Source organism: Ixodes scapularis, unplaced genomic scaffold, assembly GCF_016920785.2.
Source record: "Ixodes scapularis isolate PalLabHiFi unplaced genomic scaffold, ASM1692078v2 ptg001158l_1___fragment_5__unscaffolded, whole genome shotgun sequence".
NCBI classification, from domain to species: Eukaryota; Metazoa; Arthropoda; class Arachnida; order Ixodida; family Ixodidae; genus Ixodes; species Ixodes scapularis.
The window spans coordinates 616,308-633,396 of record NW_024610110.1 but is presented as its reverse complement, the minus strand read 5'-3'; the positions used below and the strand labels follow the sequence as shown (position 1 = coordinate 633,396).

The window sequence follows — 17,089 nt, the reverse complement described above, 5'->3', positions numbered from 1 at the left end:
ATCTCTAACCAGAGCTCTGACTCCAACGAGGATGAAATCACGTCGGGCGTCACCAGCGATGAGCAAGCCACTTCTGATGGCGACAATGAATCCGACGACACGAGCGAACATGAAGAGCTTTTTCACGACTCATGCACCAGCGAAGATGGGCTGGCATCAGGTGACACGAGTGGAAGCAGCGAAACTGACGAAACGGCGTCGAGTGGCGGTGGCGAATCTGAGCAAGGGGATCCCGACTTGACTACCAGCGGCGAAGATGAGTCAGACTTCAAAATTTTTGAAGAGCTGTGCAGTGGGCCCCCTATTCCTGGCCAAGACTCGACCCGAGGGCACGTTCTGTTGCTGATTTTGGCCTACGTTGTGTCCGCCGGCCTCTCATGGAGCAGACTGAGGGCCTGTTGAGGCTCGTAAACACTCTGTTCGGCGTTTTCGTGGCTCCAAAGTCAAAGTTTCTATTCCGGAAGGTGTGGAAGCAGAGTCAGCAAGGCATGGTGGATTTTCATTTTTTTTGCGACAGGTGCTCAAAACCGCTCATGGTTTGCAAGACGCCCCTACAAGACAAGAAGGCGAGGTGCTCACAATGTAAGACTTTGTATGGAGCAGAAGAAATGGCATCAAACGGCACATTTTTTATCATTTTCAACTTGCGCAAACAATGTCATGACCTGGTTAAGAACTGCAGGAAGGCTCTGTGGGACAACCTCGAAAAGATCGCCCAGAGATCACGGGACATTTTCACTGACCTGGCTGACGGAGACCTTGTGAACCAAGCACGACAACAGTTTGGCTGGGCAATGGAAGATCTCACTGCTAGTTTCAGTACTGACGGATCTCCAGTATTCAAGTCCAGCAAAAATTCCATGTGGCCCATTCATGTAATGCTCAATGAATTGCCCCCCATCCTCCGGTGGAAAAGCCTCTTGCTTGGTGGAATCTGGTTTGGCAAGAAAAAGCCAGTCATGTCACTCTTTCTTGACGGGTTTGTGGAACAATTTCGCAGAATCGGCGCAATCAAATAGGTTTGCCACAAGAACGGACGGGCTCTTGAATCCAAAGTCCATGCGGTGTGTTGCATCGCGGATGCTCCTGCCAGAGCAGCAGTGCTAAACCGCAAGCAATTCAATGGCTACTACGGCTGTCCGTGGTGCTACCACAAAGGAACTCTGGTTGATGGTGAGTATAATATTCACAGCAATGGTTCCTTGTCCTTCAAATCATAGACCGTTATCTCCGGACACCATGGTTCAGTTTAAATCTACTGTAAGACAATATATAGTGCTGCCCAGCTCAGAAAGCTTTATACCACTGGCAAAATAATTGCAGTAGTTTCAATTTAAATGGATGTTGCTCGTTGCTCCGGCGTACCTCTAATCTGTTGATGCTCGGTATGAGGTCAAAGTCGGTGAATTGTTGAACTTGGCAAACAGCGAAAGCTATGGACCTGAAGCAAACTAATTGGAGTATTGGAGCAAGGCTTAATTGTGACAATGTACCATAACAGTGTTCTTGAGCTTTTCAGAGCTGCTTTTGTTATAGGCGCTTTCAGCACGCGCCGGATTGAACCGCCATAGCCGACTTCTCTTGTCTTACCGAGATGCCGAGCCACTGAAGCGGGCCTTGACGAGCCTCCACAAAGGCGTATTCTACGGAGAAGAACACAGCTACGTCTAAAATGGCAATAACCTCTCCTGCTGCAGCAATGATGAAGTGGAGCGAACGGAATAAGAGGGAACAAAAACAGAAGGTTGGTTATGGCGGCGCCCATGCACAGCTGCCTGAAAGCTTCTATATCTCAGTGAGATGGGGAAATAAATGTCATTTTAAAGGGGCCCTGCAATCATATTTAAGCGTCTACCTTTTTTGCGGTTTCCACGTCCCTCAGAGCTCAGGCAAGCCAGCGGGCACGGAGAGAGTAGCTAAATATCAGTGCATCATATTTTAACCGGACGGCGCGGAAACCTCCCCCACCGACGGAGGCGACCCGCGGTACCGAAAGCGCGCGATATTTGACGTCTTAGGTCCTGGGCTTATCACTGGTCACAGCAGCTAAAAGCTTCTTTTTAGTAGAAATACAAAATATAAGTGGTGCGAACCGTTTCAATTATTTATAAAATTAGTTTTTTGTTCAGTAGTTTAGATCAGAAAAGAATCGAATGCAGTTTATAAAGTACGGAAACAAGAAATGACCCGTCGACATACCCGCCACCAAGCGACGGAAAAGGCGGCGCATACTAGAAAGGAGTAGTGGCATCAGGTGCCGGCACGGGAAGATCACGGATGTACGCGGCGGCGCTGCGGTCGTTTACGAACTGGAGAATCCGACCAGCTCCGAGCGTTCCGAAGGCCTTCGGCGAGCTGCTTTGTTTTGCGGTTTGACCGTTTCGCGGTATGGCAGCGCGAAGTGGCTCCCATTTGAACAGATCTTTACCCCGTCTTTGCTGTCGTTTGTGGCCAATGAAGTGTCATGCCGAATTAGTGTTTAATCGCGCAGCAAATGCAATGAGAGCCGTTCTGGCTGCCTGCTGCATACAGCCTATCCAGAATATGCTCTAGTGGCGCCCTCTCGCGCCGGCGACACGGAGTCGGGCAGCCGTGAGCGCTCGCCATGAGTCCACTACCCCTCCCCTAGTTCACGGCCAGTCAAGCAACCAAGGACGTCATGAGAGAGGTTATTTTTTGCTTGTTTTTGTAATTTTAATTTGCCTATAACTTTTAAACTAAAGCGAATTTTGAGAAAAGAAAAGTTGCACTACGTTACTACGTTCAGTGCGCTCAGGTTCGGTGCAAATTAAAAACCAGTAAAAAGTCCTTGCAGGGCCCCTTTAATTGAATGTCATTTCACCGCTTGTTAAATCACCTTGTGATCCTGGTTCTGCATGTCGCGTGTGCATGCGCAGCGTGCCATATTAAAGATGCGGATTGGCCAAGCTGTAATATGTCATTTTGCCTAAATGTCATTTAACGTGCCGTCTCAAAGGGGAATTAGCTTTCTTTTGTTTAGCAACTTGGCTTGGGTCGTTCTGTCGTGGAACTCAGCCATGGGACGAGCTGTAAGAGCATCGTCCAGTAATGTCGCAAACGCACATGTCAAAGCATGTCGTTTTAGCTCTACTGCTAAAATTCCCATTGATTTGCCATCTTGCTGGAAACAAGGGTTACATTTTAACCTTTCTGTGACGACTGTCATCATGTCAGGGGCCTAGCTCCCAAAATGGCTGCTCTATATTCATCCGTGTTGGTGTTTTTACCACCTTCATGCCCAATTACAGAAACCTAAGAAAAATGTGAAGTTATGTACGACATAATGCAGAGGTAGTCTGCATGGTGTTCATTTGTGCTTAATGTAAAATAGGACGGCAGATCTATCTAACGAGGCGGAATATCACTTTTCACAAGACTGCGACCACGGCTCTGCTATTGAGTGACACCTTCCGCGGAGCATCGAAGCCGCCCAGCATAACAAAAACGAAGGGAATGACGATGAATCAAAAATGGTCCTATAATCTCAGATTTACATCGAGTACTGGTTGTGATAGTGTGTAATCATTCATTGTCTCACAACATTTGCATCTTTCTTCTTTCTAGGCACTCTGAAGTACCCCTACAGTTCCAGTGTGACGGAAAGGACGCACAGAGGTGTGCTGCAGGACGTGAAAGCGGCTGTGATGACAGGCACCACGAAGCACGGCATGTACGGACCGAGCCCCATTGCAAGACTTCAAGGTTTTGATTTGGTTTGGGGCATAGTGCCCGATTACATGCATTGTGTACTTGAAGGTGTTGCGAAACAACTGACAGAGTTGTGGTTTACAAGCACAGGCGCACCTTTTTACATCGGAAACCAGATGGCTGCTGTAGACCGTAGACTGCCAATGATCCGTCCCCCAAATCTTCTCGCTAGGGCCACACGATCGGTTAGAGAAAGAGCTCTATGGAAGGCCAAAGAGTGGAGGTACTGGATGGTGTACTATGCTATGCCTTGCCTTCATAGCATACTTCCACACCACTACCTTGCACACTTCACACATTTGTGTCAGGCAGTGTTTCTGCTGTTACAGAAAAGCGTCCACAGGGATGACATCCAAGCTGCTGAAGGGCTTTTGGCACGTTTTCTCCAACAAGTGTCTGCCCTTTATGGTCAAGGTGCAGAAACCTCTAACATGCATCTACTTATGCATTTGCCCAAAAGTGTTATGCAGCTTGGCCCTCTGTGGGCTTCATCCATGTTCCCATTCGAAAGTGCAAATGGGGCACTTCTGCGCCTTGTAACCGCTGCTAAAGGCGTTCCTCTTCAGGTTGCTGAGAGGTGGGCTATGAAGCACGCACTGGCACGATTTGGTGAAATGACCAATCTCCCAGCTAACTTTGACCAACTCTTTCGCATGTTTCTCAACATTCAGAATGATTCCGAGGACGGTGTCCTGGGCGTTCCGCAGGAAGTGTCGTTAACAGCTGCTGTGCATAGCCTTCTTGAATGCCATTTTGGCCAGGTACCTACTCTTGAAAGACATCTAAGAACAAGAGTAGTGGGGTTCGAAGTCCACAGTCGTGAGTACACGCGCCCTAAGAAGAGATGCACACAATTTGTAAAAAATACGAGATGGTACGTATTGTGAAATTCAGGCTATCTACAAGACTGTAAGGACTGGTGAAATTTTTTTAGTCTGTAAGAGCCTGATTCTTGAAGATTTTGGAACTGGTAGCGTGAAGTACCTACATAAGTGTATTGTGCCCCCTAATGAGGAGAATTTAGTTCTCTTCTCCTCTGACCATATTGAGTGCATCTGTGTTTTCATTGAACTTGAAGATGAATCTTATTTGTGCGACATGCCCAACTTTTATGAGAAAGAATAATTTTGGGGGAAAGGGGGAAGGGCTTGGAATTCATTTGTGCTTGCTACTGTTAAGGCTGGAAGCCTCGGAGGGACAGCCGGCATTTCACTGAGACTTGGCTTCATCACAAGCCGTGCCCGTGCCACACGGGCAACTCTAACGCCATTTACAACGAATGACATTTGAGCGGACGGCCAATCAGCGCGCGACACTCCGGGCATGGCACATTCCACGCGCGACAGATTGCGAGCTGATTCGCCGATCACACAAATGTCATTCGTTGTGAATGGCATTCGAGTTGCCCGTGTGGCACGGGTATAAGCCTGTCGGTGAAATGGGGGCCAGTCTAAAGCTTTCAGGTGGTTGCTTTCTGAATTCTTGCTACTGGCTTTGACCATGCTCATGCTCTGTGTGAACTCCATGCTGCACTTTAATAAGTGAGCAGCGTTCAGTGTTTCTGCTAGCATTGTACCAGCGTGCTCTTATATTGCTACGGTTCTTGAGTTTCCTTGAAGTTTTTCAGTGAATGTGTCGGTGCATTTCATGTACCTTGATTTTGTTAAACTTGTCAAATAAAACTGACTGACATATGCACACACATTGATTCAGACTTGTGCCTATTACTTCAAATATGTAGTGAATTGCTAATTTACATTAAAAGTAAATTGTTACAATTCCTGGTTGTAAACAATAATTGATTACTTACATTGTTACTTGACTGGATTAGTTTTTGTTACTTTAAGATAGACACACAAAGCCATAATTTTTGCTTAGTATTTTAAGCACTAAAGATGTTGAATTAGAAGTTGCATACAAATACGACTGGCAGGCTACAGTTTGTCTTATTTTAACAAACTTCTGTGAGTTGCTTGTAATTGTTTGACGGGTGTGTTTGAAGGCCCCACAGACATTTAAAGAAACCTCTTAGAACTTTCTAAAGGGCATTTCAAACCCTTTAAGAAAGATTCTGACGTGGCCCAGAACGCATCAAGGAATCTTAAAGGGTCCTTCAAACATTTTAAGAAATCTTTGTGGTCCCCCTTAGACCTTTCAAAAGGTTTTGACGGGCCCATTAGACTTTCTTAAAGGGTACGTCACACCCATCAAAACGTTTTGATGGGCCCTTTAGACTCCCCTAAAGGGTACTTCAAACCTGTTAAAAATTCTTGAAAGCCCCCTCAAACCCTTTAAAATGTTTTGAAGGACCCTTTAGACTTATTTTCAATAGGGACAAAACACGCTAATCACGAAAAAAAAATTTAATCACAACACAATGCAAAGTTAGTTTTTAAAACTTCTCGAGAACGTTCGCCGCAAGAAACTCCATTTTAGTGCAGCAGCACAGCCAAACCTACGAACGTCCGTCCGGTCGAGACGTCTGACTGTTGACACGGTGCTGTCGCGGACTACAGCGAGGTCCTCGCGACCGGCAGTATTTGATATTTACATGTAGGACTGCGACTTGAAATCACCTTTAACAACTCGGCGATTTCGCTCGCTGTGTTTTTGGAAACGCCCTTAGAACTAAAGCGATATCTAAAGTGATCAGTGCCGAGCCTCAGCGGTCCTGGCATGATGCAGAGGTAATGCCAAAGTAATTGTAACGCGCTCCGTGCGCCAGTTGCATCGATATTTCCAACCTCTAAAATGACTGAAGGTTCGAACAAAATTTCGTGTATCATTTCTCCCATATTCTATTCACTCCATTTCCAGGTTCCCAGGGATGAGTGCACCGTGCATATCTCTGCATATGAAATAAAGATTGGATTAGACAAAATATTGCGTGTTTTGTGGACTCACTTTTCTTCCTTTCTAAGGCAGCTTTCGAGAAATTTCAGAACTGACCGACGTCACTTCTAAGTATGAGAAAAGCGGCTTTTGTCGAGTCGACCAGTACGTGGCAGCACGGCATGTTCACATTCTGTCAGCATTTGCTGGCACTCAGGTGTCACGAAAGTTTCTTGCCATATATTTGGTTCGTCTATATAGGAAACTAATGTAAAACTACTCAAAAAGCTTTTTTTTTCTAAATTGGGTGAATCTAGGAATTGAAATAAGGTATTTTCTGCTGAAAAAAGAACTATACCCGTCGGTGCACCGATCTTATGTTTTTAAACGTGAATCGGTCATGGTATGCGACGAAGACCACTGCGGAGGTGGCCGCAGTACGTGGCTCACTGATACGCAAACATTCGACATTATCTCAGTTTCTCTTGACATAGAATTGGCTCATTTCGAGAAAAAAAAAATATTATAATTTTGTAAAAATTATAATCACATAACCCGAAAATCCACCTGCGCACTTTCACTCTTTTACTATGTGCAACAGCGTTTACTTATTTGAGTGATTTGCGGTGGCGGCGTTTTGTCCAGGCGAACAAAACAAAACAAGAATGAATGCGGTGCTTGGCAAAACATGCTAGAGCCTTAGTGTGCAATTCACTTTGGCGAAGTGATTAATCGGAACACGTAATAATGGAAGTTATTGTTTTAATATTTTTTTAAAGCATAGCTATGGGACTCAAGAACTACGCTTTGATCTGTCTGTCTATGCTGGAAAAAGCGATGGAGAAACTTCATCGTGACGTCGCCGGTGGGAGGAGCCGAATCTCAATCGGCGGCGAACTCAACTGGCAGGGAACTTCATCGCGGCGCGTTGATGACGTCGGCGAAGAGCGGCGATTGAGTTGTAACTTCATCGGGATTTGTACCCAAAACATGTCCCTAGAGGGGAATGCGCAACGTCGCATTGGAGGTTCTTGTAAACGCAACATTTTTAACTTCTGAAAATGTATAATTTGCTACAATCTAAATATAATTACCGGTGTCAAGTTTAGGTCGTATGAATCGTGTCTTTTTACGTAAGTGAAACAATTTAGATGATCGCAATGCGTGAGCTGCATCGCGATCGTGATGAATCGTCATGGCCGACGGTGGATGTCGCACGTAAAGTGCTCGTGTGTCTGTACGAAGATTTGCCTCACTTTTGGAAGTTTTGCTGTCAAGTCGGGCTTTTCAAAGGTTGTCACGTCGCGATTGCCACTCGGCAGTCTGTTGGGGGACGTGAACCAAGTGTCGTCGCTGAATTCGAGGAGTAGGACAGAACCCTGGCCCGCAAAGACACGGACGCGCTTCGTCCGTCGCCACACGGCATCTCGGCAGCAGTTTTGGCAAGTGCTGGGAATGGCAATAGGCGGTTTTAGCGTAGCGTTGCCGTGCGCAGCGAAATTGCTACTGGTAGCTCGCGCTGTAACTTTGAAGCATGCCTTTCTGCGCGCTTAAAGCCTCACCGGCCGTACGGTGGCCACCGCAGAACACGGTAACGGTGTGCTAAAACTTGCTACTGGTAGTGAACAGACACCGCGTTGGTTTTGGTCTTATTGACTTTGCACGACTGTGCTGCCTCGTAATGTTTCTTCGAAAGCTCGGATCGTAGCGCTCAATCTCACGAGTTAATTCCTCTAGACCTGTGCATGAGGAACTCCGATACCTGAATTCTAAGGTATAGGCAAGGGGGATTACATCAACGCGTAACCAGAAAGGATGTCAATTCGTTGTGCGTTAAGTTGTGTTTAACTGGATTTTGCTGGACTCACCTGCTGCGACCAAAGGTGCTAGTCAGGACCTTGCACAGGTGGCACCTCCACCACCACCACCTCCACCACCAAATGGTAGGTATAAAAAAGTCTGGACTCATCTCCATGATACACTGTTTGCCCCTATGTCGCGTCATTAACATGTATTATGGAGGAGTGCCGTCGGTAGTCTCATGCTGATGGCCAGTGATGGTCCGTGGTTGCAGCTTTGCTACACTGTGATCATGGTGAACTGTGCTGGCTCCCGTGGCCCAAAGCGACAGTTTTTGTGCCCATCTCAGCAATTGCATAAAAATGTGACCACTATCTGCACCGTGCATAACTACGAGGAAGGTCGAAGAAGCTGTCATAAGCATTATTATGCCTGGTCGGTAGCTCTCTAGGTGGCCGTAGGCCCAACCGTGTTTCTAGCAAGGTGACACCTCAGCAAGACTCAGCAAAACTTGGGTGTACACACGGTGCAGAGGCAATTCACACATGGTTAATAGAGTTTTGAGTTGAACAAGACAGCAGAAAAATAGACGACACTAAATGTCAGTTTGCGAAAAGGCTGTGGCTCCGGTTATCCGTTTCCCGACAGTGGCCTGCTTGCACCAAACATTCCTCTATGTCTCCGGTCCCATTTCCCAACAGCGGCCTGGTTCGACCAAACATTCCCGGCAGCACTACAGCTACCCACCACTCTGAAATTGACAAGGAAATAACACTAAGACAAAACTGGCTCACCAGTTCCAAAATTGACGTCTGCTATTTATGTAGATAGTACATAGGTCGGTGGGAATACGACGCACCTAGCTGGGCATTGCCTATCGAACTCGGTAAAATCGTCGTCATGCACTTTGGCATACCCAGGTAGCACACCATGTCGGCCGATACTGGGATTACGTCGGCCAGTACCGGGAGCTGTACGGCGGATCCCGGCCAGGGACGCCGGCAAGAAACCGACCCCGGCCGATATCGGGACTCGTTGTCCAAACTGGCCAGCACCAGCCGGAAAGTTCCCGATAAAGGCCGACATCGTCTTCTTGCTGTAGTCACCGGCCAGTCTAGCCGTGGAGTTTCCGGTGACTGGCCGATATCGTTTTCTTGCTGTAGTCACTGGCCAGTCTAGCCATGGAGTTTCCGGTGACTGGCCGACATCGTTTTCTTGCTGTAGTCAGCGGCCAGTCTAGCCGTGGAGTCTCCGCTGACTGGCCGACATCGTTTTCTTTCTGTAATCACCGGCCAGTTCAGCCACGGAGTTTTCGGTGACTGACCGACATCATTTTCTCGCTGCTTTCACAGGCCATTCAAGCCATGCAAATTTTGATATGTAACCGACATGGCTTTTTCGCTGATATAGAAACTATACGATGGTTACAAATGACCGTTAGGTTGGACATGTCTTCAATATGCTAAAAGGTGACACCTAATATTATCCTTGGCCTAGTATTAACACTGCGTCAATATTAAACCAGTTAACAAAGGCTTATTTCAGTTTTGTTAAAAAAGACGGGTTCAAACATGGCTGTGGAATGAAAATTTAATTTGGTTTACATCTATTATTTTTTAGAGAGCAGCTCTTAGGCGCCCGTTTCCGCCTTGAGCGGCATCACCGTCGCAGTCGCCGTCGGCGTAACCGCGCGTTGCATTATGGGAAACGTCCCATAATGCAACGCGCGGGACTCACTCGTGACCCGCGCATTGCATTATGGGACGTTTCCCATAATGACGGCGTGTGTGACGTCACGGGGGTCCCTCGCGTTGTATTATGGGAAGCGTCCCATGATGCAACGCGCGGTCGGCGACGGCGACGCCAACATCGCCATCGGCGTAACCGCGCGTTGCGTTATGGGAAACGTCCCATAATGCAACGCGCCGTCTCATTTGTGACCCGCGCATTGCAATATGGGAAGCGTCTCATGATGCAACGCGCGGGTCGGCGACGGGAACGTCGCCGTCGGCGTAACCACGCGTTGAGTTATAGGAAACTTCCTATAATGCAATGTGCAGTCTCATTCGTGACCCGCTCATTGCATTATGGGACGTTTCCTATAATGACGTACAATTGACGTCACGTGTGACGTCACAAGGGTCCCGCACGTTGCATTATGGAAAAGTCCAATGATGCAACGCGCGGGTCACTCGTCACCTGCGCGTTGCATCGTGGCGGCGAAACTTGCTTTCGATGATTTGGGCATTTTTACTGCGGCACTGCGCTTCCGTAAAAATTTCCACATGTTCTCAACGGCAAGTCTCAGGGCTTACACAGGTTTTTAAAACGCTTCTTCGACGAATGACTACGAACGAGTAGAAAACGTGCCTTCGGCTTGTTGCCGCCAGCCTCCGCAACGCTCCAAAAACGCGATTTTTCAACATGCAAAATCGCCGATCGGTGGCTTCACTCTCGCGCTGCAGCTGCAGCGACCAAACGGGGATGCGCGATCCAGCCCTTTGCCCAGGCAGATGCCGAGCGCTCCGCGCAAGCGGTCGTTCAGCATTCGGCTTCAGTAAGCGATCCACCCAGTTGCACGCGCTGCCACCGCTTTCATAGCGTCTGCCCTCGCTCTTTAACAGTTTCGGTTCTCATTGTTATCTTGCTGAAAGCATGAAGTTCTGATCGGAACTTAATGCTCTGACAAAAATGTTGATTGTTACTACTTGACTAACGGTGACCCCGACGTGAAACAGTATTTATTTTTTCTTACAGCTATATAAACCCGATGAAGACAACAACAAGTACTTTTGTACGAGCCGCAGGATGCAATAGACCTTTTGCAAAAACTCAAAAGCCCGCGCGCGCCGCGCGACAAATAATGGGAGTCCTCGTACGCCCCTCCTCCCTCTACCGCGTGGCATACGCGAGCAGGCACAGGTTACCACGGCAACAGAGCAGCCGAGTTGGGCCGTTGGTTGAGCGAGCGACGATCCGACGGCTGCCCATTTCGTATCCCTCTCCTTTGTACCGGCTCTGTCGTCTGCTGCACCAACGTTTTGTCCAACCTGGTCGAAACCTGCCATGGTTGCGGTGCAAACTAAATGGATTTGGTGACACTTCAATACGTGAAAGTAAGTTCCGACGAATAACGTATTGGAATAAGTTCACCTGTCGCGATGCCTTTACGCTGCCACAGATACGGTACGCCAGCAACGACGTACGACTCGGCGGGATGGCTGCGACGGCTGCAGGCGGTAGCTGCCGGGACGCGCGCGCAGTCGCGGAGGCGCAACGAGAAGGCGCGTGCGCGTGATCTGTACCGAGGGTTCCCAAAATTTCCTGCCGTCGTGGCGCTCTACGTTTTGCAAAGGGTCTATTAAGCAATACCAAACACGTGTGCCGTAAAGCGACCGTCATCTCCGAAGGCGAGTTCCATCTGAGGGTAATTTGTCGTATTGTCTTCTAGCAAACGACATACCTAGCTCTTATCCGAATAGGTGCGCATAACGTCTTCGATGTAACGCCATATCTTGGGCCTCTTCGCTGGCGAGGCGAATGAGTCGGCAAAGACTTCGCCGAGAACGGCTGCCTCGTCGTCACTCGAGCTGGAGCTAAGCTGGTATCTTCGTCGCTGTCGCTGATTTCGCTGCTACTGCGTTTTATTAGACCTCCTGAAATTAACTGCGGCGATGTCAGCGCCGCAGTATGGTCAAGCCAGTCGTTCATGACAAGAGGAACGAAAGGAACAGAGCCCACTACAGCAATCGAAACAAAAAAACAGCGAAACTCCCTCATTCTCTCGCGGCAACGTTGATAACGAAACTGAAATGTTGCGAGTGACTACAGATCGTACTCCCCCGAAAAAGGCTGCGCGGAGAACTACTCCGGGTCCGAGCGGTCTGTCCGTGGAAGACACATTTTAGTCGGCACATTTGTTTCTTACATCTTTCTGCATGATCATAATCGAAACATCACGTGCACCCTATATTCAACCAGAAAAGGTCACTACATTTAACTTTTACGCGCTTCTTAAAATCAGATCTGCTTCTCGCTACCACTGTTAGTGGATTCTAAGGACTACTTGCATAAACCCCTGCGTGCAACACGGCGCGCGTTGCTCTTTGGGAACTAGTTGGCCAGGGAGGAGAGTGGCATGGTTTCGGTTTCGATCGGCAGCGTGGACTATTAACGGCCGTGATCTCACGTTTTTTGGTCTCGAGAGCATCATTTTTGGTCTCTAAACTAACCTAAGTGGCCAGACCTCGAATCTATAGCACAAACCCGAGACGTATAGCTTGTCTTCACACATGCTTGTATTTTTGTACACCATCGAGCCTTTCTGTTTGCGTTTCGAGATATATGTCAACAAGCCAGTGCTGGGAATCTCGACGCTGCGTAGCTCGGGTATCTTGCTTATGTACGAGTCAACAAGCTGTAACGACCAATAAGTTTGCATACATCGAGCTCGCACCTTTCCAGCTGTCAGGAAGTTTGTTTGTTTTGTGCGTCCATAAACGAAATAATATTTTTGCAACTACTGTTTTTCTTTATACGCCTGAGTACGTGAGGTAAAACTTGGAGGCGCCATTGAAAAGCTCAATTTGAACACACATCTTATCTCTTATCTGCACTGACCCGCAGCACTGCACGAAGCTAAGTCCCCACCCGCTTGCATTCTACTAATATTTAACATCGCGCATGCACATAAAGTTTTTCTGCCCAATCATATAGGCACATTCCCACATACAATCCGTTTTAAGAAAGCAAAAGTCGAGCAATTGTGTGAAGAATGTCGCACCGTTCGCCGGAAGTGCGTCGGACGGGCGTGAACCTCTATGCGGTGTGCCAAAGGAACGAAATTATTCAAAGCGCATTTGACGGTTGCTAATGGCCGTAATATTTATGTGTTTGCTTTCTTCCTGACTGAGTATGCCGAGATAATTTCAGACACACCGTTCAGACACAGATCTTGGGCGTCAGTAAAAGCTCGTCCAAAAAAGCTTAGCGAAGAGTAGAAGACGCTTGTTAGAGCCTCCGTCGTAGCAAGCCGACCTCAGCGTTTGCAAAAACCTAATCTCCTATCAGCGTAAACTTTGAGTGGGCGATATTTGATGACACGGGGAAGACATATCATAGTAATTTTTGTGCAGTAATGAGGTCGAATTTATTGTGTTTCCTTAAACGTTCATGCGTCAACGCTGGGCTCAACTTTGATACCCCTGTGAGGATGCGGCTTGCTTTTCGCCCGATGAAGTAACGAGAAGCGGACGTTTGGAAACAAAGTACGTGTAAGGCTCAAGGTGACCAAATTTCAGTTGTAGTTCACTGGTACTAGGCGGGATTTTTCAAATTGAGCTCAAAGATGCACTCGGTGGTGAGAAGCCTAAGCTACGTCTTACTACGTTTGCACACGCACGCACAATATCCGGTGTTTCGGGTACCAAGAAAATTGCCCCAGTCTTAGTTTTGTATCGTTCCAGAATGAATGTATTGTACATTCGTGAAAAGTCAGGTAATTGAAAACTGAAGCGGCACATTCGATCACGGCGTGATAGCATGAAAGGAAGCTGCTCAATTGAAACCGAAACTGAGAGGCCAACTAGTTCCCAGATGGCACTTCGTCGAAACGTCGTGTATTTCTTCCTGCCCCCGTTTTTCTTTTCTTTTTTTTTATTTGGAGTAGCACAGTGGCACAACTATATATTTGCGACTTCGTGTTTAGACTAGAACAGACCTCATCCAGCATCCAGCCAGCTGTTGATAGACTTTGCTAGAAAGCCGATCCAGCATCCAATCCAAAGCCGGACAAGGTGAGCAAACACAAATGGCGAGCGGGACGTTGGCGTGGTTCGCGGCATGGTTGAGGTACGGTGGCTCCAGGGTTGAAGAATTGTATGTGACCGTGGTGGCGAGTGAAAGCGCTGCATGTAAATCTATGCGGGGCAGAAATCACTCGAAGTTACCGCCTGTGCTTTGATTTTGATGTTCGTGTTCTGTCGGTTTCGTCGTATGTAGGCCTAGTGAACCAACTTCCGCTCAACAACGCTTGCTGGTGGTTGACTCGACGGTGTTGACGGCCCTTCGCCGTATCCCGACGATCGTTTCGTCGGCATGTCCCGCAAGACGGAGTAGCCGTCAAGTAAGAGAAAGTACGAGCAGCAGGAAAGGGATGCGGCCGCGGATTATTTCGTAGTGGCGAGCGATGGCACTTTTCTGTTTACGTGTGCGCACGTTTTTGCATCGGCTTCTGCCCGTTCGTACTGTAGATGCCCTTTGCCTTTCGTTGCATCGCGCTGTTTCCACGCTTCGAGCTCACCTTCGGGGCTCCCGGCATAGTATGGACGAGTGTCGCGCCGCTAGCCCGGCGAGACGGCGATGGGTCGGCGGCGGCCTCCGTGTGCTGTTGTTGTAAGCGTTGAAGTGAATATAAGGGGGGGGGGGGGGATAGAGTCAATCGTGTACGCGTGCTAGGCGCATTGGTCACTGACTTGGGGTAGGTTGAGGGGAGAAAAGTGGGGGAGAAGACAGAAATAAAAGGAGTCGGGCGTCAGGAGCGTCGTCTCACCGTCCCGCTTGCTCGTCATCCCATCGTCGCGCTTAATCCGTGAGTGAGTGTGTGGGGGAGGGGGGGGGGGGGGGTTCCAGCACTGGTGGCTGGCACCGCGCGGTGTCCGGAGATCAAGGCGGTCTCCGGGGGCGACCGCGCCGTGTTGGTGGAGGCATACTAGCTCGCCGAGACGCCGCTGGCGGGGCATCGGTTTGTGCCGTCCGCGAGACGTTTGTCCGTTATTTTATTTATCCTTCCATCAGGGTTTAGATTATGACGGTAACCTTGCACTGTTTGCCATATTTCGCAAAGTCGTAACAATTTTTTTACAGGTCACTCCTAGAGCCGCTCGTCAAATTTTGCGGCACGCAATACAACTTTTTTTTTTCGACACAACATTTTCTTTTGCATTATAACTTAGCGGTATCGCACCAATGCTGAAAAATTCCGCACGTACTGGCTAACAGTCATCATCGTAAGCTCGGCTCATTTTTCCGAGTTCACAGCAAACAAAACTAGGTTCCTTCTATGAAAATATTGTGTGCCGTTAAATACCGGGCAAGCGCGCACTCAAACTTTGGAAATAATCGCAAAAAAATGGGGGATGGGTGCTTGTCCGGTCGTCAATTTTACACACAAATGTACTGTGCGTATTTTCTCAGATCTCACAAATTTGGTAATGGGCGCTTAATGTGGAATGGGCGGATGCACGGTATTCTACGGTATGTCCAGGCAGTTAGCGGCATCCTACGCCTTGGTAAGCACATCCGCGCGTTGTGATGTCCACCACCGGCATGGCACAGGGCCCCGTCCTTACCTAGCGTGTCGCCATATGCAAGGAATGTATACTCCATTCGCCTTTAACCTAAGACTAGAATCTCCGCCTTCAGCGCGGGCTCGCTGGCTTCTGCAGTGCTTTGGTTGCGCCTGCCTGCGCGATCGCACTTGTGTTAGCAAGAGCAGAAAGCTTGCGTTGAAGGCGGAGCTTCTAGTCTCAGCTTAAGGATGAACGGAGTATAGTCGAAACGCCATTGCCGTTGCTTGAAAAACTGGGCGTAAATAAGCTACTTGCACGAAACCTCGGTATCACAAAACCGTTGCAAGTAAAAAGCTACAAAGCATGGTATAAACAGACCTTTACGCGAAATGAGCACCGTTTATTTCTTTTTACCGCTACTTTTATTACTTGGCGTATACCGGAATGCGACGCCGTTGTGTTTCATTGTGGCCATGCGTGCGGATATAGCCATGGAGTTATTATAATACATGCTAAAGGTTGCGAAGACGTGACAGTGTGAAGTAACTTGAATGAACATCATGTCTGACCACGCCTTTTATTCTAGTGAGGAGGAGTACTGTTCATCGAAGAGAATGACGAAATAACGGTGGCGCCTGTCCCCCTGCTGTGGTTCGTCGTGAGTATGAAACAACGGTGGGTGGCCAAGCAAAATGTCTGGGGCGGACATCTTGTCTCGTGTGCGAGCGGACTAAGCACCAGACCCTGACTGGCCTTCGTTCAGAGCATCAAGTTTGCAGAAGTGCAGTAAGTATTTTTTTGTACTGTTCCTTTTCATCTGAAGTCCTGATAATGTGCTAGCACGTGCTTTTGATCTGCCCTCTGTTAGCATGCTTGACCAGATTAGCTTGCGTGCAGTTGCTCAATTTAGTTAGCTCCATAATCTTCGTAGCGACACATGCACATTTACAGTAGTGACCGAGTCCTTCAATACGCTACTGGTCACAAAACTTTCTCGTAATGCTGTGGGAAAGCATTGCATGCTGCCAAGAACGGCCGTGGTGCTGTCCTACTCTGGAGAGGTTCGACGGACAACTTAGAGGCTTGCTTTTAGGTGCAGCAAGTTCGCTTCGGCGCCGTGCTGTACAGCTTGTGTTTGTACCTTGAAATGTTCTACCAATGGCCCGATTTTGGTGTTTTGTGAGATTGAGATCTCGGCAGGCTTGTACTGAGGGAGCTGACCTTTCTTTAACAGACATGTCGGCTGCTAACTTGAGTAAAGAGGGAGGGTTTGTCTGCCCTAGGGTGTCATTTGCTACGGGAAACAAGACGCCGTTGCGTCGTCTGCTACCAGAACCGAAGAAAGGTTGATTATCTGTTACACACTATGCTGCGAGTGAAACGATAGAAAATAAAGTTGCATTGGGAACTTCTGCTATTTAACAAGGGGCGCAATTGAC

At 48.2% G+C, this 17,089-nt stretch overlaps 1 pseudogene; it reads left to right on the top strand.

Annotated features, from left to right (window-relative positions):
* The first annotated feature begins 1,024 nt into the window (after nt 1-1,024).
* On the top strand, nt 1,025-5,043 carry LOC115309846 (annotated as a pseudogene).
* The last annotated feature ends 12,046 nt before the right edge of the window (nt 5,044-17,089 follow it).